This window comes from Carassius auratus, unplaced genomic scaffold (genome assembly GCF_003368295.1).
Source record: "Carassius auratus strain Wakin unplaced genomic scaffold, ASM336829v1 scaf_tig00021499, whole genome shotgun sequence".
Lineage (NCBI taxonomy): Eukaryota > Metazoa > Chordata > Actinopteri > Cypriniformes > Cyprinidae > Carassius > Carassius auratus.
Window position 1 is genome coordinate 27,483 of NW_020525116.1, and position 20,339 is coordinate 47,821.

Sequence of the window (20,339 nt, forward strand, 5' to 3'; positions counted from 1 at the left end):
TATTGCTGCCTTCATGTAGCATTAGCCAGCATGCATGCAGAATTTTGACTTCACTGTAAATAAAAGGATTGCACGGGCCTACACGCAATGTCGCTGGATGAGATTCAGGGAATTTACCTGGAACCTCACAGTTTTCCACAAAGCATCATTTCACCTGCCCTGAAGAGGAGCTGTGGCCTTTTGCCCCCAGGAGACACAGGGAAACCCACACGAAAGGGGACAGAGAACCTCAATCTTTCTTTCTAAGCCACGGGTGTCAAACTCAGTCCCTGGAAGGCCGGAGACCTGCAGAGTTTAGATTCAAGCCTGATAGAACACACCTGATCCAACTAATCATGCCCTTCAGGCTCATTTGAAAACTACATGCCTTGTGTGTTTGAGAAGGGTTGGAACAACACTCTACAGGGCTCGGGCCCTAAAGGAATTTAGTTTGACACCCCTGGTCTAAGCTCTCTCAGTTATCAGAAAAAAAGAACCAGCCTGCCCCGTGTGAGGCTCGAACTCACGACCTTCAGATTATGAGACTGACGCGCTGCCTAACTGCGCCAACGAGGCCCGTGGGCTAAAGGGGGCCCGAACAGAGAAAAAGTAGCTTCTAGGTCCCTGGTTTCAGGTGCGGCTCGAACAGGCCATCTCTAGCCAGGCAAGGGTGTCAGGATGGCCGAGCGGTCTAAGGCGCTGCGTTCAGGTCGCAGTCTCCCCTGGAGGCGTGGGTTCGAATCCCACTTCTGACAGACCTATCCTTTGGCTGCAGACAGAGACTTCAGTCTTCTGCTACGTTGGGCCAGCAGGGCGTTAACTTTGACAAAACGACGCATTAGGCAAATGCCAGTATTAATTGGGCAGGCGTTGAAGACAAGGATGAGTTTTTAGACACTTTTTGAAAAGGGTTAAAGCCTCCGCTGCTCGAATTGAGATAGGCAGGCCGATCCACCAGCTGGGAACAGTCCAGGAAAAGGTCCTTGAGAGTGATTTTGTGCCTCTTTGGGATGGCACCACGAGGCATCGTTCACTTGCAGAAAGCAAGCGTAGGTCTGCACCAGCGACTTTAGGTATATTGCTGCAGAGCCAGTGGTTATCTTGTAGGCAAACATCAGTACCTTGAATCTGATGCGAACAGCTATTGGTAGCCAGTGCAAAATTATGAAGAGAGGTGTGACGTGGGCTTTCTTTGGCTCGTTGAAGACCAGTCTCGCTGCTGCATCCTGGATCAGTTGCAGAGGCTTGATAGTACGTGCCGGAAGACCCGCCAAGGGAGCATAGCAGTAGTCCAGTCTGGAGAAAACAAAGAGCTTGGACAAGGAGTTGTGTGGCCTGCTCTGATCGGAAGGGTCTAATCTTCCGAACGTTGTACAAGGCAAATCTTCAGGACCGGGCCAGTGCAGCAATATGGCCTTTGAAACTTCACAAAACCTCAGGAGGACGTGGCCACGTGTTACATGCATATGAGAGGGATGCTATTGCTGCCTTCATGTAGCATTAGCCAGCATGCATGCAGAATTTTGACTTCACTGTAAATAAAAGGATTGCACGGGCCTACACGCAATGTCGCTGGATGAGATTCAGGGAATTTACCTGGAACCTCACAGTTTTCCACAAAGCATCATTTCACCTGCCCTGAAGAGGAGCTGTGGCCTTTTGCCCCCAGGAGACACAGGGAAACCCACACGAAAGGGGACAGAGAACCTCACTCTTTCTTTCTAAGCCACGGGTGTCAAACTCAGTCCCTGGAAGGCCGGAGACCTGCAGAGTTTAGATTCAAGCCTGATAGAACACACCTGATCCAACTAATCATGCCCTTCAGGCTCATTTGAAAACTACATGCCTTGTGTGTTTGAGAAGGGTTGGAACAACACTCTACAGGGCTCGGGCCCTAAAGGAATTTAGTTTGACACCCCTGGTCTAAGCTCTCTCAGTTATCAGAAAAAAAGAACCAGCCTGCCCCGTGTGAGGCTCGAACTCACGACCTTCAGATTATGAGACTGACGCGCTGCCTAACTGCGCCAACGAGGCCCGTGGGCTAAAGGGGGCCCGAACAGAGAAAAAGTAGCTTCTAGGTCCCTGGTTTCAGGTGCGGCTCGAACAGGCCATCTCTAGCCAGGCAAGGGTGTCAGGATGGCCGAGCGGTCTAAGGCGCTGCGTTCAGGTCGCAGTCTCCCCTGGAGGCGTGGGTTCGAATCCCACTTCTGACAGACCTATCCTTTGGCTGCAGACAGAGACTTCAGTCTTCTGCTACGTTGGGCCAGCAGGGCGTTAACTTTGACAAAACGACGCATTAGGCAAATGCCAGTATTAATTGGGCAGGCGTTGAAGACAAGGATGAGTTTTTAGACACTTTTTGAAAAGGGTTAAAGCCTCCGCTGCTCGAATTGAGATAGGCAGGCCGATCCACCAGCTGGGAACAGTCCAGGAAAAGGTCCTTGAGAGTGATTTTGTGCCTCTTTGGGATGGCACCACGAGGCATCGTTCACTTGCAGAAAGCAAGCGTAGGTCTGCACCAGCGACTTTAGGTATATTGCTGCAGAGCCAGTGGTTATCTTGTAGGCAAACATCAGTACCTTGAATCTGATGCGAACAGCTATTGGTAGCCAGTGCAAAATTATGAAGAGAGGTGTGACGTGGGCTTTCTTTGGCTCGTTGAAGACCAGTCTCGCTGCTGCATCCTGGATCAGTTGCAGAGGCTTGATAGTACGTGCCGGAAGACCCGCCAAGGGAGCATAGCAGTAGTCCAGTCTGGAGAAAACAAAGAGCTTGGACAAGGAGTTGTGTGGCCTGCTCTGATCGGAAGGGTCTAATCTTCCGAACGTTGTACAAGGCAAATCTTCAGGACCGGGCCAGTGCAGCAATATGGCCTTTGAAACTTCACAAAACCTCAGGAGGACGTGGCCACGTGTTACATGCATATGAGAGGGATGCTATTGCTGCCTTCATGTAGCATTAGCCAGCATGCATGCAGAATTTTGACTTCACTGTAAATAAAAGGATTGCACGGGCCTACACGCAATGTCGCTGGATGAGATTCAGGGAATTTACCTGGAACCTCACAGTTTTCCACAAAGCATCATTTCACCTGCCCTGAAGAGGAGCTGTGGCCTTTTGCCCCCAGGAGACACAGGGAAACCCACACGAAAGGGGACAGAGAACCTCACTCTTTCTTTCTAAGCCACGGGTGTCAAACTCAGTCCCTGGAAGGCCGGAGACCTGCAGAGTTTAGATTCAAGCCTGATAGAACACACCTGATCCAACTAATCATGCCCTTCAGGCTCATTTGAAAACTACATGCCTTGTGTGTTTGAGAAGGGTTGGAACAACACTCTACAGGGCTCGGGCCCTAAAGGAATTTAGTTTGACACCCCTGGTCTAAGCTCTCTCAGTTATCAGAAAAAAAGAACCAGCCTGCCCCGTGTGAGGCTCGAACTCACGACCTTCAGATTATGAGACTGACGCGCTGCCTAACTGCGCCAACGAGGCCCGTGGGCTAAAGGGGGCCCGAACAGAGAAAAAGTAGCTTCTAGGTCCCTGGTTTCAGGTGCGGCTCGAACAGGCCATCTCTAGCCAGGCAAGGGTGTCAGGATGGCCGAGCGGTCTAAGGCGCTGCGTTCAGGTCGCAGTCTCCCCTGGAGGCGTGGGTTCGAATCCCACTTCTGACAGACCTATCCTTTGGCTGCAGACAGAGACTTCAGTCTTCTGCTACGTTGGGCCAGCAGGGCGTTAACTTTGACAAAACGACGCATTAGGCAAATGCCAGTATTAATTGGGCAGGCGTTGAAGACAAGGATGAGTTTTTAGACACTTTTTGAAAAGGGTTAAAGCCTCCGCTGCTCGAATTGAGATAGGCAGGCCGATCCACCAGCTGGGAACAGTCCAGGAAAAGGTCCTTGAGAGTGATTTTGTGCCTCTTTGGGATGGCACCACGAGGCATCGTTCACTTGCAGAAAGCAAGCGTAGGTCTGCACCAGCGACTTTAGGTATATTGCTGCAGAGCCAGTGGTTATCTTGTAGGCAAACATCAGTACCTTGAATCTGATGCGAACAGCTATTGGTAGCCAGTGCAAAATTATGAAGAGAGGTGTGACGTGGGCTTTCTTTGGCTCGTTGAAGACCAGTCTCGCTGCTGCATCCTGGATCAGTTGCAGAGGCTTGATAGTACGTGCCGGAAGACCCGCCAAGGGAGCATAGCAGTAGTCCAGTCTGGAGAAAACAAAGAGCTTGGACAAGGAGTTGTGTGGCCTGCTCTGATCGGAAGGGTCTAATCTTCCGAACGTTGTACAAGGCAAATCTTCAGGACCGGGCCAGTGCAGCAATATGGCCTTTGAAACTTCACAAAACCTCAGGAGGACGTGGCCACGTGTTACATGCATATGAGAGGGATGCTATTGCTGCCTTCATGTAGCATTAGCCAGCATGCATGCAGAATTTTGACTTCACTGTAAATAAAAGGATTGCACGGGCCTACACGCAATGTCGCTGGATGAGATTCAGGGAATTTACCTGGAACCTCACAGTTTTCCACAAAGCATCATTTCACCTGCCCTGAAGAGGAGCTGTGGCCTTTTGCCCCCAGGAGACACAGGGAAACCCACACGAAAGGGGACAGAGAACCTCACTCTTTCTTTCTAAGCCACGGGTGTCAAACTCAGTCCCTGGAAGGCCGGAGACCTGCAGAGTTTAGATTCAAGCCTGATAGAACACACCTGATCCAACTAATCATGCCCTTCAGGCTCATTTGAAAACTACATGCCTTGTGTGTTTGAGAAGGGTTGGAACAACACTCTACAGGGCTCGGGCCCTAAAGGAATTTAGTTTGACACCCCTGGTCTAAGCTCTCTCAGTTATCAGAAAAAAAGAACCAGCCTGCCCCGTGTGAGGCTCGAACTCACGACCTTCAGATTATGAGACTGACGCGCTGCCTAACTGCGCCAACGAGGCCCGTGGGCTAAAGGGGGCCCGAACAGAGAAAAAGTAGCTTCTAGGTCCCTGGTTTCAGGTGCGGCTCGAACAGGCCATCTCTAGCCAGGCAAGGGTGTCAGGATGGCCGAGCGGTCTAAGGCGCTGCGTTCAGGTCGCAGTCTCCCCTGGAGGCGTGGGTTCGAATCCCACTTCTGACAGACCTATCCTTTGGCTGCAGACAGAGACTTCAGTCTTCTGCTACGTTGGGCCAGCAGGGCGTTAACTTTGACAAAACGACGCATTAGGCAAATGCCAGTATTAATTGGGCAGGCGTTGAAGACAAGGATGAGTTTTTAGACACTTTTTGAAAAGGGTTAAAGCCTCCGCTGCTCGAATTGAGATAGGCAGGCCGATCCACCAGCTGGGAACAGTCCAGGAAAAGGTCCTTGAGAGTGATTTTGTGCCTCTTTGGGATGGCACCACGAGGCATCGTTCACTTGCAGAAAGCAAGCGTAGGTCTGCACCAGCGACTTTAGGTATATTGCTGCAGAGCCAGTGGTTATCTTGTAGGCAAACATCAGTACCTTGAATCTGATGCGAACAGCTATTGGTAGCCAGTGCAAAATTATGAAGAGAGGTGTGACGTGGGCTTTCTTTGGCTCGTTGAAGACCAGTCTCGCTGCTGCATCCTGGATCAGTTGCAGAGGCTTGATAGTACGTGCCGGAAGACCCGCCAAGGGAGCATAGCAGTAGTCCAGTCTGGAGAAAACAAAGAGCTTGGACAAGGAGTTGTGTGGCCTGCTCTGATCGGAAGGGTCTAATCTTCCGAACGTTGTACAAGGCAAATCTTCAGGACCGGGCCAGTGCAGCAATATGGCCTTTGAAACTTCACAAAACCTCAGGAGGACGTGGCCACGTGTTACATGCATATGAGAGGGATGCTATTGCTGCCTTCATGTAGCATTTAGCCAGCATGCATGCAGAATTTTGACTTCACTGTAAATAAAAGGATTGCACGGGCCTACACGCAATGTCGCTGGATGAGATTCAGGGAATTTACCTGGAACCTCACAGTTTTCCACAAAGCATCATTTCACCTGCCCTGAAGAGGAGCTGTGGCCTTTTTGCCCCCAGGAGACACAGGGAAACCCACACGAAAGGGGACAGAGAACCTCAACTCTTTCTTTCTAAGCCACGGGTGTCAAACTCAGTCCCTGGAAGGCCGGAGACCTGCAGAGTTTAGATTCAAGCCTGATAGAACACACCTGATCCAACTAATCATGCCTTCAGGCTCATTTGAAAACTACATGCCTTGTGTGTTTGAGAAGGGTTGGAACAACACTCTACAGGGCTCGGGCCCTAAAGGAATTTAGTTTGACACCCCTGGTCTAAGCTCTCTCAGTTATCAGAAAAAAAGAACCAGCCCTGCCCCGTGTGAGGCTCGAACTCACGACCTTCAGATTATGAGACTGACGCGCTGCCTAACTGCGCCAACGAGGCCCGTGGGCTAAAGGGGGCCCGAACAGAGAAAAAGTAGCTTCTAGGTCCCTGGTTTCAGGTGCGGCTCGAACAGGCCATCTCTAGCCAGGCAAGGGTGTCAGGATGGCCGAGCGGTCTAAGGCGCTGCGTTCAGGTCGCAGTCTCCCCTGGAGGCGTGGGTTCGAATCCCACTTCTGACAGACCTATCCTTTGGCTGCAGACAGAGACTTCAGTCTTCTGCTACGTTGGGCCAGCAGGGCGTTAACTTTGACAAAACGACGCATTAGGCAAATGCCAGTATTAATTGGGCAGGCGTTGAAGACAAGGATGAGTTTTTAGACACTTTTTGAAAAGGGTTAAAGCCTCCGCTGCTCGAATTGAGATAGGCAGGCCGATCCACCAGCTGGGAACAGTCCAGGAAAAGGTCCTTGAGAGTGATTTTGTGCCTCTTTGGGATGGCACCACGAGGCATCGTTCACTTGCAGAAAGCAAGCGTAGGTCTGCACCAGCGACTTTAGGTATATTGCTGCAGAGCCAGTGGTTATCTTGTAGGCAAACATCAGTACCTTGAATCTGATGCGAACAGCTATTGGTAGCCAGTGCAAAATTATGAAGAGAGGTGTGACGTGGGCTTTCTTTGGCTCGTTGAAGACCAGTCTCGCTGCTGCATCCTGGATCAGTTGCAGAGGCTTGATAGTACGTGCCGGAAGACCCGCCAAGGGAGCATAGCAGTAGTCCAGTCTGGAGAAAACAAAGAGCTTGGACAAGGAGTTGTGTGGCCTGCTCTGATCGGAAGGGTCTAATCTTCCGAACGTTGTACAAGGCAAATCTTCAGGACCGGGCCAGTGCAGCAATATGGCCTTTGAAACTTCACAAAACCTCAGGAGGACGTGGCCACGTGTTACATGAATATGAGAGGGATGCTATTGCTGCCTTCATGTAGCATTAGCCAGCATGCATGCAGAATTTTGACTTCACTGTAAATAAAAGGATTGCACGGGCCTACACGCAATGTCGCTGGATGAGATTCAGGGAATTTACCTGGAACCTCACAGTTTTCCACAAAGCATCATTTCACCTGCCCTGAAGAGGAGCTGTGGCCTTTTGCCCCCAGGAGACACAGGGAAACCCACACGAAAGGGGACAGAGAACCTCACTCTTTCTTTCTAAGCCACGGGTGTCAAACTCAGTCCCTGGAAGGCCGGAGACCTGCAGAGTTTAGATTCAAGCCTGATAGAACACACCTGATCCAACTAATCATGCCCTTCAGGCTCATTTGAAAACTACATGCCTTGTGTGTTTGAGAAGGGTTGGAACAACACTCTACAGGGCTCGGGCCCTAAAGGAATTTAGTTTGACACCCCTGGTCTAAGCTCTCTCAGTTATCAGAAAAAAAGAACCAGCCTGCCCCGTGTGAGGCTCGAACTCACGACCTTCAGATTATGAGACTGACGCGCTGCCTAACTGCGCCAACGAGGCCCGTGGGCTAAAGGGGGCCCGAACAGAGAAAAAGTAGCTTCTAGGTCCCTGGTTTCAGGTGCGGCTCGAACAGGCCATCTCTAGCCAGGCAAGGGTGTCAGGATGGCCGAGCGGTCTAAGGCGCTGCGTTCAGGTCGCAGTCTCCCCTGGAGGCGTGGGTTCGAATCCCACTTCTGACAGACCTATCCTTTGGCTGCAGACAGAGACTTCAGTCTTCTGCTACGTTGGGCCAGCAGGGCGTTAACTTTGACAAAACGACGCATTAGGCAAATGCCAGTATTAATTGGGCAGGCGTTGAAGACAAGGATGAGTTTTTAGACACTTTTTGAAAAGGGTTAAAGCCTCCGCTGCTCGAATTGAGATAGGCAGGCCGATCCACCAGCTGGGAACAGTCCAGGAAAAGGTCCTTGAGAGTGATTTTGTGCCTCTTTGGGATGGCACCACGAGGCATCGTTCACTTGCAGAAAGCAAGCGTAGGTCTGCACCAGCGACTTTAGGTATATTGCTGCAGAGCCAGTGGTTATCTTGTAGGCAAACATCAGTACCTTGAATCTGATGCGAACAGCTATTGGTAGCCAGTGCAAAATTATGAAGAGAGGTGTGACGTGGGCTTTCTTTGGCTCGTTGAAGACCAGTCTCGCTGCTGCATCCTGGATCAGTTGCAGAGGCTTGATAGTACGTGCCGGAAGACCCGCCAAGGGAGCATAGCAGTAGTCCAGTCTGGAGAAAACAAAGAGCTTGGACAAGGAGTTGTGTGGCCTGCTCTGATCGGAAGGGTCTAATCTTCCGAACGTTGTACAAGGCAAATCTTCAGGACCGGGCCAGTGCAGCAATATGGCCTTTGAAACTTCACAAAACCTCAGGAGGACGTGGCCACGTGTTACATGCATATGAGAGGGATGCTATTGCTGCCTTCATGTAGCATTAGCCAGCATGCATGCAGAATTTTGACTTCACTGTAAATAAAAGGATTGCACGGGCCTACACGCAATGTCGCTGGATGAGATTCAGGGAATTTACCTGGAACCTCACAGTTTTCCACAAAGCATCATTTCACCTGCCCTGAAGAGGAGCTGTGGCCTTTTGCCCCCAGGAGACACAGGGAAACCCACACGAAAGGGGACAGAGAACCTCACTCTTTCTTTCTAAGCCACGGGTGTCAAACTCAGTCCCTGGAAGGCCGGAGACCTGCAGAGTTTAGATTCAAGCCTGATAGAACACACCTGATCCAACTAATCATGCCCTTCAGGCTCATTTGAAAACTACATGCCTTGTGTGTTTGAGAAGGGTTGGAACAACACTCTACAGGGCTCGGGCCCTAAAGGAATTTAGTTTGACACCCCTGGTCTAAGCTCTCTCAGTTATCAGAAAAAAAGAACCAGCCTGCCCCGTGTGAGGCTCGAACTCACGACCTTCAGATTATGAGACTGACGCGCTGCCTAACTGCGCCAACGAGGCCCGTGGGCTAAAGGGGGCCCGAACAGAGAAAAAGTAGCTTCTAGGTCCCTGGTTTCAGGTGCGGCTCGAACAGGCCATCTCTAGCCAGGCAAGGGTGTCAGGATGGCCGAGCGGTCTAAGGCGCTGCGTTCAGGTCGCAGTCTCCCCTGGAGGCGTGGGTTCGAATCCCACTTCTGACAGACCTATCCTTTGGCTGCAGACAGAGACTTCAGTCTTCTGCTACGTTGGGCCAGCAGGGCGTTAACTTTGACAAAACGACGCATTAGGCAAATGCCAGTATTAATTGGGCAGGCGTTGAAGACAAGGATGAGTTTTTAGACACTTTTTGAAAAGGGTTAAAGCCTCCGCTGCTCGAATTGAGATAGGCAGGCCGATCCACCAGCTGGGAACAGTCCAGGAAAAGGTCCTTGAGAGTGATTTTGTGCCTCTTTGGGATGGCACCACGAGGCATCGTTCACTTGCAGAAGCAAGCGTAGGTCTGCACCAGCGACTTTAGGTATATTGCTGCAGAGCCAGTGGTTATCTTGTAGGCAAACATCAGTACCTTGAATCTGATGCGAACAGCTATTGGTAGCCAGTGCAAAATTATGAAGAGAGGTGTGACGTGGGCTTTCTTTGGCTCGTTGAAGACCAGTCTCGCTGCTGCATCCTGGATCAGTTGCAGAGGCTTGATAGTACGTGCCGGAAGACCCGCCAAGGGAGCATAGCAGTAGTCCAGTCTGGAGAAAACAAAGAGCTTGGACAAGGAGTTGTGTGGCCTGCTCTGATCGGAAGGGTCTAATCTTCCGAACGTTGTACAAGGCAAATCTTCAGGACCGGGCCAGTGCAGCAATATGGCCTTTGAAACTTCACAAAACCTCAGGAGGACGTGGCCACGTGTTACATGCATATGAGAGGGATGCTATTGCTGCCTTCATGTAGCATTAGCCAGCATGCATGCAGAATTTTGACTTCACTGTAAATAAAAGGATTGCACGGGCCTACACGCAATGTCGCTGGATGAGATTCAGGGAATTTACCTGGAACCTCACAGTTTTCCACAAAGCATCATTTCACCTGCCCTGAAGAGGAGCTGTGGCCTTTTGCCCCCAGGAGACACAGGGAAACCCACACGAAAGGGGACAGAGAACCTCACTTTCTTTCTAAGCCACGGGTGTCAAACTCAGTCCCTGGAAGGCCGGAGACCTGCAGAGTTTAGATTCAAGCCTGATAGAACACACCTGATCCAACTAATCATGCCCTTCAGGCTCATTTGAAAACTACATGCCTTGTGTGTTTGAGAAGGGTTGGAACAACACTCTACAGGGCTCGGGCCCTAAAGGAATTTAGTTTGACACCCCTTTTCCACAAAGCATCATTTCACCTGCCCTGAAGAGGAGCTGTGGCCTTTTGCCCCCAGGAGACACAGGGAAACCCACACGAAAGGGACAGAGAACCTCAATCTTTCTTTCTAAGCCACGGGTGTCAAACTCAGTCCCTGGAAGGCCGGAGACCTGCAGAGTTTAGATTCAAGCCTGATAGAACACACCTGATCCAACTAATCATGCCCTTCAGGCTCATTTGAAAACTACATGCCTTGTGTGTTTGAGAAGGGTTGGAACAACACTCTACAGGGCTCGGGCCCTAAAGGAATTTAGTTTGACACCCCTGGTCTAAGCTCTCTCAGTTATCAGAAAAAAAGAACCAGCCTGCCCCGTGTGAGGCTCGAACTCACGACCTTCAGATTATGAGACTGACGCGCTGCCTAACTGCGCCAACGAGGCCCGTGGGCTAAAGGGGCCCGAACAGAGAAAAAGTAGCTTCTAGGTCCCTGGTTTCAGGTGCGGCTCGAACAGGCCATCTCTAGCCAGGCAAGGGTGTCAGGATGGCCGAGCGGTCTAAGGCGCTGCGTTCAGGTCGCAGTCTCCCCTGGAGGCGTGGGTTCGAATCCCACTTCTGACAGACCTATCCTTTGGCTGCAGACAGAGACTTCAGTCTTCTGCTACGTTGGGCCAGCAGGGCGTTAACTTTGACAAAACGACGCATTAGGCAAATGCCAGTATTAATTGGGCAGGCGTTGAAGACAAGGATGAGTTTTTAGACACTTTTTGAAAAGGGTTAAAGCCTCCGCTGCTCGAATTGAGATAGGCAGGCCGATCCACCAGCTGGGAACAGTCCAGGAAAAGGTCCTTGAGAGTGATTTTGTGCCTCTTTGGGATGGCACCACGAGGCATCGTTCACTTGCAGAAAGCAAGCGTAGGTCTGCACCAGCGACTTTAGGTATATTGCTGCAGAGCCAGTGGTTATCTTGTAGGCAAACATCAGTACCTTGAATCTGATGCGAACAGCTATTGGTAGCCAGTGCAAAATTATGAAGAGAGGTGTGACGTGGGCTTTCTTTGGCTCGTTGAAGACCAGTCTCGCTGCTGCATCCTGGATCAGTTGCAGAGGCTTGATAGTTGGCCGGAAGACCCGCCAAGGGAGCATAGCAGTAGTCCAGTCTGGAGAAAACAAAGAGCTTGGACAAGGAGTTGTGTGGCCTGCTCTGATCGGAAGGGTCTAATCTTCCGAACGTTGTACAAGGCAAATCTTCAGGACCGGGCCAGTGCAGCAATATGGCCTTTGAAACTTCACAAAACCTCAGGAGGACGTGGCCACGTGTTACATGCATATGAGAGGGATGCTATTGCTGCCTTCATGTAGCATTAGCCAGCATGCATGCAGAATTTTGACTTCACTGTAAATAAAAGGATTGCACGGGCCTACACGCAATGTCGCTGGATGAGATTCAGGGAATTTACCTGGAACCTCACAGTTTTCCACAAAGCATCATTTCACCTGCCCTGAAGAGGAGCTGTGGCCTTTTGCCCCCAGGAGACACAGGGAAACCCACACGAAAGGGACAGAGAACCTCAATCTTCTTTCTAAGCCACGGGTGTCAAACTCAGTCCCTGAAGGCCGGAGACCTGCAGAGTTTAGATTCAAGCCTGATTAGAAAACACACCTGATCCAGACTAATCATGCCTTCAGGCTCATTTGAAAAACTACAGGAACAGTCCAGGAAAAGGTCCTTGAGAGTGATTTTGTGCCTCTTTGGGATGGCACCACGAGGCATCGTTCACTTGCAGAAAGCAAGCGTAGGTCTGCACCAGCGACTTTAGGTATATTGCTGCAGAGCCAGTGGTTATCTTGTAGGCAAACATCAGTACCTTGAATCTGATGCGAACAGCTATTGGTAGCCAGTGCAAAATTATGAAGAGAGGTGTGACGTGGGCTTTCTTTGGCTCGTTGAAGACCAGTCTCGCTGCTGCAATCCTGATCAGTTGCAGAGGGATCGGAAGGGTCTAATCTTCCGAACGTTGTACAAGGCAAATCTTCAGGACCGGGCCAGTGCAGCAATATGGCCTTTGAAACTTCACAAAACCTCAGGAGGACGTGGCCACGTGTTACATGCATATGAGAGGGATGCTATTGCTGCCTTCATGTAGCATTAGCCAGCATGCATGCAGAATTTTGACTTCACTGTAAATAAAAGGATTGCACGGGCCTACACGCAATGTCGCTGGATGAGATTCAGGGAATTTACCTGGAACCTCACAGTTTTCCACAAAGCATCATTTCACCTGCCCTGAAGAGGAGCTGTGGCCTTTTGCCCCCAGGAGACACAGGGAAACCCACACGAAAGGGGACAGAGAACCTCACTCTTTCTTTCTAAGCCACGGGTGTCAAACTCAGTCCCTGGAAGGCCGGAGACCTGCAGAGTTTAGATTCAAGCCTGATAGAACACACCTGATCCAACTAATCATGCCCTTCAGGCTCATTTGAAAACTACATGCCTTGTGTGTTTGAGAAGGGTTGGAACAACACTCTACAGGGCTCGGGCCCTAAAGGAATTTAGTTTGACACCCCTGGTCTAAGCTCTCTCAGTTATCAGAAAAAAGAACCAGCCTGCCCCGTGTGAGGCTCGAACTCACGACCTTCAGATTATGAGACTGACGCGCTGCCTAACTGCGCCAACGAGGCCCGTGGGCTAAAGGGGGCCCGAACAGAGAAAAAGTAGCTTCTAGGTCCCTGGTTTCAGGTGCGGCTCGAACAGGCCATCTCTAGCCAGGCAAGGGTGTCAGGATGGCCGAGCGGTCTAAGGCGCTGCGTTCAGGTCGCAGTCTCCCCTGGAGGCGTGGGTTCGAATCCCACTTCTGACAGACCTATCCTTTGGCTGCAGACAGAGACTTCAGTCTTCTGCTACGTTGGGCCAGCAGGGCGTTAACTTTGACAAAACGACGCATTAGGCAAATGCCAGTATTAATTGGGCAGGCGTTGAAGACAAGGATGAGTTTTTAGACACTTTTTGAAAAGGGTTAAAGCCTCCGCTGCTCGAATTGAGATAGGCAGGCCGATCCACCAGCTGGGAACAGTCCAGGAAAAGGTCCTTGAGAGTGATTTTGTGCCTCTTTGGGATGGCACCACGAGGCATCGTTCACTTGCAGAAAGCAAGCGTAGGTCTGCACCAGCGACTTTAGGTATATTGCTGCAGAGCCAGTGGTTATCTTGTAGGCAAACATCAGTACCTTGAATCTGATGCGAACAGCTATTGGTAGCCAGTGCAAAATTATGAAGAGAGGTGTGACGTGGGCTTTCTTTGGCTCGTTGAAGACCAGTCTCGCTGCTGCATCCTGGATCAGTTGCAGAGGCTTGATAGTTTGTGCCGGAAGACCCGCCAAGGGAGCATAGCAGTAGTCCAGTCTGGAGAAAACAAAGAGCTTGGACAAGGAGTTGTGTGGCCTGCTCTGATCGGAAGGGTCTAATCTTCCGAACGTTGTACAAGGCAAATCTTCAGGACCGGGCCAGTGCAGCAATATGGCCTTTGAAACTTCACAAAACCTCAGGAGGACGTGGCCACGTGTTACATGCATATGAGAGGGATGCTATTGCTGCCTTCATGTAGCATTAGCCAGCATGCATGCAGAATTTTGACTTCACTGTAAATAAAAGGATTGCACGGGCCTACACGCAATGTCGCTGGATGAGATTCAGGGAATTTACCTGGAACCTCACAGTTTTCCACAAAGCATCATTTCACCTGCCCTGAAGAGGAGCTGTGGCCTTTTGCCCCCAGGAGACACAGGGAAACCCACACGAAAGGGGACAGAGAACCTCAATCTTTCTTTCTAAGCCACGGGTGTCAAACTCAGTCCCTGGAAGGCCGGAGACCTGCAGAGTTTAGATTCAAGCCTGATAGAACACACCTGATCCAACTAATCATGCCCTTCAGGCTCATTTGAAAACTACATGCCTTGTGTGTTTGAGAAGGGTTGGAACAACACTCTACAGGGCTCGGGCCTAAAGGAATTTAGTTTGACACCCTGGTCTAAGCTCTCTCAGTTATCAGAAAAAAGAACCAGCCTGCCCCGTGTGAGGCTCGAACTCACGACCTTCAGATTATGAGACTGACGCGCTGCCTAACTGCGCCAACGAGGCCGTGGGCTAAAGGGGGCCCGAACAGAGAAAAAGTAGCTTCTGGTCCCTGGTTTTCAGGTGCGGCTCGAACAGGCCATCTCTAGCAGGCACAGGCCATCTCTAGCCAGGCAAGGGTGTCAGGATGCCGAGCGGTCTAAGGCGCTGCGTTCAGGTCGCAGTCTCCCCTGGAGGCGTGGGTTCGAATCCCACTTCTGACAGACCTATCCTTTGGCTGCAGACAGAGACTTCAGTCTTCTGCTACGTTGGGCCAGCAGGGCGTTAACTTTGACAAAACGACGCATTAGGCAAATGCCAGTATTAATTGGGCAGGCGTTGAAGACAAGGATGAGTTTTTAGACACTTTTTGAAAAGGGTTAAGCCTCCGCTGCTCGAATTGAGATAGGCAGGCCGATCCACCAGCTGGGAACAGTCCAGGAAAAGGTCCTTGAGAGTGATTTTGTGCCTCTTTGGGATGGCACCACGAGGCATCGTTCACTTGCAGAAAGCAAGCGTAGGTCTGCACCAGCGACTTTAGGTATATTGCTGCAGAGCCAGTGGTTATCTTGTAGGCAAACATCAGTACCTTGAATCTGATGGCGAACAGCTATTGGTAGCCAGTGCAAAATTATGAGAGAGGTGTGACGTGGGCTTTCTTTGGCTCGTTGAAGACCAGTCTCGCTGCTGCATCCTGGATCAGTTGCAGAGGCTTGATAGTACGTGCGGAAGACCCGCCAAGGGAGCATAGCAGTAGTCCAGTCTGGAGAAAACAAAGAGCTTGGACAAGGAGTTGTGTGGCCTGCTCTGATCGGAAGGGTCTAATCTTCCGAACGTTGTACAAGGCAAATCTTCAGGACCGGGCCAGTGCAGCAATATGGCCTTTGAAACTTCACAAACCTCAGGAGGACGTGGGCCACGTGTTACATGCATATGAGAGGGATGCTATTGCTGCCTTCATGTAGCATTAGCCAGCATGCATGCAGAATTTGACTTCACTGTAAATAAAAGGATTGCACGGGCCTACACGCAATGTCGCTGGATGAGATTCAGGGAATTTACCTGGAACCTCACAGTTTTCCACAAAGCATCATTTCACCTGCCCTGAGAGGAGCTGTGGCCTTTTGCCCCCAGGAGACACAGGGAAACCCACACGAAAGGGGACAGAGAACCTCAATCTTTCTTTCTAAGCCACGGGTGTCAAACTCAGTCCCTGGAGGCCGGAGACCTGCAGAGTTTAGATTCAAGCCTGATAGAACACACCTGATCCAACTAATCATGCCTTCAGGCTCATTTGAAAACTACATGCCTTGTGTGTTTGAGAAGGGTTGGAACAACACTCTACAGGGCTCGGGCCCTAAAGGAATTTAGTTTGACACCCCTGGTCTAAGCTCTCTCAGTTATCAGAAAAAAGAACCAGCCTGCTCCCGTGTGAGGCTCGAACTCACGACCTTCAGATTATGAGACTGACGCGCTCTTTAGGTATATTGCTGCAGAGCCAGTGGTTATCTTGTAGGCAAACATCAGTACCTTGAATCTGATGCGAACAGCTATTGGTAGCCAGTGCAAAATTATGAAGAGAGGTGTGACGTGGGCTTTCTTTGGCTCGTTGAAGACCAGTCTCGCTGCTGCATCCTGGATCAGTTGCAGAGGCTTGATAGTACGTGCCGGAAGACCCGCCAAGGGAGCATAGCAGTAGTCCAGTCTGGAGAAAACAAAGAGCTTGGACAAGGAGTTGTGTGGCCTGCTCTGATCGGAAGGGTCTAATCTTCCGAACGTTGTACAAGGCAAATCTTCAGGACCGGGCAGCCTTTGAACTTCACAAAAGGCAAGGGTGTCAGGATTGCCGAGCGGTCTAAGGCGCTGCGTTCAGGTCGCAGTCTCCCCTGGAGGCGTGGGTTCGAATCCCACTTCTGACAGACCTATCCTTTGGCTGCAGACGAGACTTCAGAGTTTAGATTCAAGCCTGATAGAACACACCTGATCCAACTAATCATGCCCTTCAGGCTCATTTGAAAACTACATGCCTTGTGTGTTTGAGAAGGGTTGGAACAACACTCTACAGGGCTCGGGCCCTAAAGGAATTTAGTTTGACACCCCTGGTCTAAGCTCTCTCAGTTATCAGAAAAAAAGAACCAGCCTGCCCCGTGTGAGGCTCGAACTCACGACCTTCAGATTATGAGACTGACGCGCTGCCTAACTGCGCCAACGAGGCCCGTGGGCTAAAGGGGGCCGAACAGAGAAAAAGTAGCTTCTAGGTCCCTGGTTTCAGGTGCGGCTCGAACAGGCCATCTCTAGCCAGGCAAGGGTGTCAGGATGGCCGAGCGGTCTAAGGCGCTGCGTTCAGGTCGCAGTCTCCCCTGGAGGCGTGGGTTCGAATCCCACTTCTGACAGACCTATCCTTTGGCTGCAGACAGAGACTTCAGTCTTCTGCTACGTTGGGCCAGCAGGGCGTTAACTTTGACAAAACGACGCATTAGGCAAATGCCAGTATTAATTGGGCAGGCGTTGAAGACAAGGATGAGTTTTTAGACACTTTTTGAAAAGGGTTAAAGCCTCCGCTGCTCGAATTGAGATAGGCAGGCCGATCCACCAGCTGGGAACAGTCCAGGAAAAGGTCCTTGAGAGTGATTTTGTGCCTCTTTGGGATGGCACCACGAGGCATCGTTCACTTGCAGAAAGCAAGCGTAGGTCTGCACCAGCGACTTTAGGTATATTGCTGCAGAGCCAGTGGTTATCTTGTAGGCAAACATCAGTACCTTGAATCTGATGCGAACAGCTATTGGTAGCCAGTGCAAAATTATGAAGAGAGGTGTGACGTGGGCTTTCTTTGGCTCGTTGAAGACCAGTCTCGCTGCTGCATCCTGGATCAGTTGCAGAGGCTTGATAGTACGTGCCGGAAGACCCGCCAAGGGAGCATAGCAGTAGTCCAGTCTGGAGAAAACAAAGAGCTTGGACAAGGAGTTGTGTGGCCTGCTCTGATCGGAAGGGTCTAATCTTCCGAACGTTGTACAAGGCAAATCTTCAGGACCGGGCCAGTGCAGCAATATGGCCTTTGAAACTTCACAAAACCTCAGGAGGACGTGGCCACGTGTTACATGCATATGAGAGGGATGCTATTGCTGCCTTCATGTAGCATTAGCCAGCATGCATGCAGAATTTTGACTTCACTGTAAATAAAAGGATTGCACGGGCCTACACGCAATGTCGCTGGATGAGATTCAGGGAATTTACCTGGAACCTCACAGTTTTCCACAAAGCATCATTTCACCTGCCCTGAAGAGGAGCTGTGGCCTTTTGCCCCCAGGAGACACAGGGAAACCCACACGAAAGGGGACAGAGAACCTCAATCTTTCTTTCTAAGCCACGGGTGTCAAACTCAGTCCCTGGAAGGCCGGAGACCTGCAGAGTTTAGATTCAAGCCTGATAGAACACACCTGATCCAACTAATCATGCCCTTCAGGCTCATTTGAAAACTACATGCCTTGTGTGTTTGAGAAGGGTTGGAACAACACTCTACAGGGCTCGGGCCCTAAAGGAATTTAGTTTGACACCCCTGGTCTAAGCTCTCTCAGTTATCAGAAAAAAAGAACCAGCCTGCCCCGTGTGAGGCTCGAACTCACGACCTTCAGATTATGAGACTGACGCGCTGCCTAACTGCTAAAGGGGCCCGAACAGAGAAAAAGTAGCTTCTAGGTCCCTGGTTTCAGGTGCGGCTCGAACAGGCCATCTCTAGCCAGGCAAGGGTGTCAGGATGGCCGAGCGGTCTAAGGCGCTGCGTTCAGGTCGCAGTCTCCCCTGGAGGCGTGGGTTCGAATCCCACTTCTGACAGACCTATCCTTTGGCTGCAGACAGAGACTTCAGTCTTCTGCTACGTTGGGCCAGCAGGGCGTTAACTTTGACAAAACGACGCATTAGGCAAATGCCAGTATTAATTGGGCAGGCGTTGAAGACAAGGATGAGTTTTTAGACACTTTTTGAAAAGGGTTAAAGCCTCCGCTGCTCGAATTGAGATAGGCAGGCCGATCCACCAGCTGGGAACAGTCCAGGAAAAGGTCCTTGAGAGTGATTTTGTGCCTCTTTGGATGGCACCACGAGGCATCGTTCACTTGCAGAAAGCAAGCGTAGGTCTGCACCAGCGACTTTAGGTATATTGCTGCAGAGCCAGTGGTTATCTTGTAGGCAAACATCAGTACCTTGAATCTGATGCGAACAGCTATTGGTAGCCAGTGCAAAATTATGAAGAGAGGTGTGACGTGGGCTTTCTTTGGCTCGTTGAAGACCAGTCTCGCTGCTGCATCCTGGATCAGTTGCAGAGGCTTGATAGTACGTGCCGGAAGACCCGCCAAGGGAGCATAGCAGTAGTCCAGTCTGGAGAAAACAAAGAGCTTGGACAAGGAGTTGTGTGGCCTGCTCTGATCGGAAGGGTCTAATCTTCCGAACGTTGTACAAGGCAAATCTTCAGGACCGGGCCAGTGCAGCAATATGGCCTTTGAAACTTCACAAAACCTCAGGAGGACGTGGCCACGTGTTACATGCATATGAGAGGGATGCTATTGCTGCCTTCATGTAGCATTAGCCAGCATGCATGCAGAATTTTGACTTCACTGTAAATAAAAGGATTGCACGGGCCTACACGCAATGTCGCTGGATGAGATTCAGGGAATTTACCTGGAACCTCACAGTTTTCCACAAAGCATCATTTCACCTGCCCTGAAGAGGAGCTGTGGCCTTTTGCCCCCAGGAGACACAGGGAAACCCACACGAAAGGGGACAGAGAACCTCAATCTTTCTTTCTAAGCCACGGGTGTCAAACTCAGTCCCTGGAAGGCCGGAGACCTGCAGAGTTTAGATTCAAGCCTGATAGAACACACCTGATCCAACTAATCATGCCCTTCAGGCTCATTTGAAAACTACATGCCTTGTGTGTTTGAGAAGGGTTGGAACAACACTCTACAGGGCTCGGGCCCTAAAGGAATTTAGTTTGACACCCCTGGTCTAAGCTCTCTCAGTTATCAGAAAAAAAGAACCAGCCTGCCCCGTGTGAGGCTCGAACTCACGACCTTCAGATTATGAGACTGACGCGCTGCCTAACTGCGCCAACGAGGCCCGTGGGCTAAAGGGGGCCCGAACAGAGAAAAAGTAGCTTCTAGGTCCCTGGTTTCAGGTGCGGCTCGAACAGGCCATCTCTAGCCAGGCAAGGGTGTCAGGATGGCCGAGCGGTCTAAGGCGCTGCGTTCAGGTCGCAGTCTCCCCTGGAGGCGTGGGTTCGAATCCCACTTCTGACAGACCTATCCTTTGGCTGCAGACAGAGACTTCAGTCTTCTGCTACGTTGGGCCAGCAGGGCGTTAACTTTGACAAAACGACGCATTAGGCAAATGCCAGTATTAATTGGGCAGGCGTTGAAGACAAGGATGAGTTTTTAGACACTTTTTGAAAAGGGTTAAAGCCTCCGCTGCTCGAATTGAGATAGGCAGGCCGATCCACCAGCTGGGAACAGTCCAGGAAAAGGTCCTTGAGAGTGATTTTGTGCCTCTTTGGGATGGCACCACGAGGCATCGTTCACTTGCAGAAAGCAAGCGTAGGTCTGCACCAGCGACTT

General features: G+C 50.8%; 26 non-coding genes across 26 annotated transcripts; 14 read left to right on the forward strand and 12 right to left on the reverse strand.

Annotated features, from left to right (window-relative positions):
• Positions 1 to 481: 481 nt before the first annotated feature.
• Positions 482 to 555, reverse strand: trnam-cau (transfer RNA methionine (anticodon CAU)). Its single transcript has one exon. It is a non-coding gene; the product is annotated as a tRNA-Met (tRNA).
• A 96-nt stretch (positions 556 to 651) lies between these two features.
• trnal-cag (transfer RNA leucine (anticodon CAG)) lies at positions 652 to 734 on the forward strand. The gene has a single exon. It is a non-coding gene; the product is annotated as a tRNA-Leu (tRNA).
• Positions 735 to 1,939: 1,205 nt separating this feature from the next.
• On the reverse strand, positions 1,940 to 2,013 carry trnam-cau (transfer RNA methionine (anticodon CAU)). The gene has a single exon. It is a non-coding gene; the product is annotated as a tRNA-Met (tRNA).
• A 96-nt stretch (positions 2,014 to 2,109) lies between these two features.
• On the forward strand, positions 2,110 to 2,192 carry trnal-cag (transfer RNA leucine (anticodon CAG)). The gene has a single exon. It is a non-coding gene; the product is annotated as a tRNA-Leu (tRNA).
• Positions 2,193 to 3,397: 1,205 nt separating this feature from the next.
• Positions 3,398 to 3,471, reverse strand: trnam-cau (transfer RNA methionine (anticodon CAU)). Its single transcript has one exon. It is a non-coding gene; the product is annotated as a tRNA-Met (tRNA).
• A 96-nt stretch (positions 3,472 to 3,567) lies between these two features.
• trnal-cag (transfer RNA leucine (anticodon CAG)) lies at positions 3,568 to 3,650 on the forward strand. The gene has a single exon. It is a non-coding gene; the product is annotated as a tRNA-Leu (tRNA).
• A 1,205-nt stretch (positions 3,651 to 4,855) lies between these two features.
• On the reverse strand, positions 4,856 to 4,929 carry trnam-cau (transfer RNA methionine (anticodon CAU)). The gene has a single exon. It is a non-coding gene; the product is annotated as a tRNA-Met (tRNA).
• A 96-nt stretch (positions 4,930 to 5,025) lies between these two features.
• trnal-cag (transfer RNA leucine (anticodon CAG)) lies at positions 5,026 to 5,108 on the forward strand. The gene has a single exon. It is a non-coding gene; the product is annotated as a tRNA-Leu (tRNA).
• A 1,208-nt stretch (positions 5,109 to 6,316) lies between these two features.
• trnam-cau (transfer RNA methionine (anticodon CAU)) lies at positions 6,317 to 6,390 on the reverse strand. The gene has a single exon. It is a non-coding gene; the product is annotated as a tRNA-Met (tRNA).
• Positions 6,391 to 6,486: 96 nt separating this feature from the next.
• Positions 6,487 to 6,569, forward strand: trnal-cag (transfer RNA leucine (anticodon CAG)). The gene has a single exon. It is a non-coding gene; the product is annotated as a tRNA-Leu (tRNA).
• A 1,205-nt stretch (positions 6,570 to 7,774) lies between these two features.
• Positions 7,775 to 7,848, reverse strand: trnam-cau (transfer RNA methionine (anticodon CAU)). The gene has a single exon. It is a non-coding gene; the product is annotated as a tRNA-Met (tRNA).
• A 96-nt stretch (positions 7,849 to 7,944) lies between these two features.
• Positions 7,945 to 8,027, forward strand: trnal-cag (transfer RNA leucine (anticodon CAG)). The gene has a single exon. It is a non-coding gene; the product is annotated as a tRNA-Leu (tRNA).
• Positions 8,028 to 9,232: 1,205 nt separating this feature from the next.
• trnam-cau (transfer RNA methionine (anticodon CAU)) lies at positions 9,233 to 9,306 on the reverse strand. The gene has a single exon. It is a non-coding gene; the product is annotated as a tRNA-Met (tRNA).
• Positions 9,307 to 9,402: 96 nt separating this feature from the next.
• trnal-cag (transfer RNA leucine (anticodon CAG)) lies at positions 9,403 to 9,485 on the forward strand. Its single transcript has one exon. It is a non-coding gene; the product is annotated as a tRNA-Leu (tRNA).
• A 1,510-nt stretch (positions 9,486 to 10,995) lies between these two features.
• trnam-cau (transfer RNA methionine (anticodon CAU)) lies at positions 10,996 to 11,069 on the reverse strand. The gene has a single exon. It is a non-coding gene; the product is annotated as a tRNA-Met (tRNA).
• Positions 11,070 to 11,164: 95 nt separating this feature from the next.
• On the forward strand, positions 11,165 to 11,247 carry trnal-cag (transfer RNA leucine (anticodon CAG)). The gene has a single exon. It is a non-coding gene; the product is annotated as a tRNA-Leu (tRNA).
• Positions 11,248 to 13,234: 1,987 nt separating this feature from the next.
• On the reverse strand, positions 13,235 to 13,308 carry trnam-cau (transfer RNA methionine (anticodon CAU)). Its single transcript has one exon. It is a non-coding gene; the product is annotated as a tRNA-Met (tRNA).
• A 96-nt stretch (positions 13,309 to 13,404) lies between these two features.
• Positions 13,405 to 13,487, forward strand: trnal-cag (transfer RNA leucine (anticodon CAG)). Its single transcript has one exon. It is a non-coding gene; the product is annotated as a tRNA-Leu (tRNA).
• Positions 13,488 to 14,689: 1,202 nt separating this feature from the next.
• trnam-cau (transfer RNA methionine (anticodon CAU)) lies at positions 14,690 to 14,763 on the reverse strand. The gene has a single exon. It is a non-coding gene; the product is annotated as a tRNA-Met (tRNA).
• Positions 14,764 to 14,878: 115 nt separating this feature from the next.
• On the forward strand, positions 14,879 to 14,960 carry trnal-cag (transfer RNA leucine (anticodon CAG)). Its single transcript has one exon. It is a non-coding gene; the product is annotated as a tRNA-Leu (tRNA).
• A 1,612-nt stretch (positions 14,961 to 16,572) lies between these two features.
• On the forward strand, positions 16,573 to 16,655 carry trnal-cag (transfer RNA leucine (anticodon CAG)). The gene has a single exon. It is a non-coding gene; the product is annotated as a tRNA-Leu (tRNA).
• Positions 16,656 to 16,877: 222 nt separating this feature from the next.
• Positions 16,878 to 16,951, reverse strand: trnam-cau (transfer RNA methionine (anticodon CAU)). The gene has a single exon. It is a non-coding gene; the product is annotated as a tRNA-Met (tRNA).
• A 95-nt stretch (positions 16,952 to 17,046) lies between these two features.
• Positions 17,047 to 17,129, forward strand: trnal-cag (transfer RNA leucine (anticodon CAG)). The gene has a single exon. It is a non-coding gene; the product is annotated as a tRNA-Leu (tRNA).
• A 1,355-nt stretch (positions 17,130 to 18,484) lies between these two features.
• Positions 18,485 to 18,567, forward strand: trnal-cag (transfer RNA leucine (anticodon CAG)). The gene has a single exon. It is a non-coding gene; the product is annotated as a tRNA-Leu (tRNA).
• Positions 18,568 to 19,771: 1,204 nt separating this feature from the next.
• Positions 19,772 to 19,845, reverse strand: trnam-cau (transfer RNA methionine (anticodon CAU)). The gene has a single exon. It is a non-coding gene; the product is annotated as a tRNA-Met (tRNA).
• A 96-nt stretch (positions 19,846 to 19,941) lies between these two features.
• On the forward strand, positions 19,942 to 20,024 carry trnal-cag (transfer RNA leucine (anticodon CAG)). The gene has a single exon. It is a non-coding gene; the product is annotated as a tRNA-Leu (tRNA).
• Positions 20,025 to 20,339: the final 315 nt, after the last annotated feature.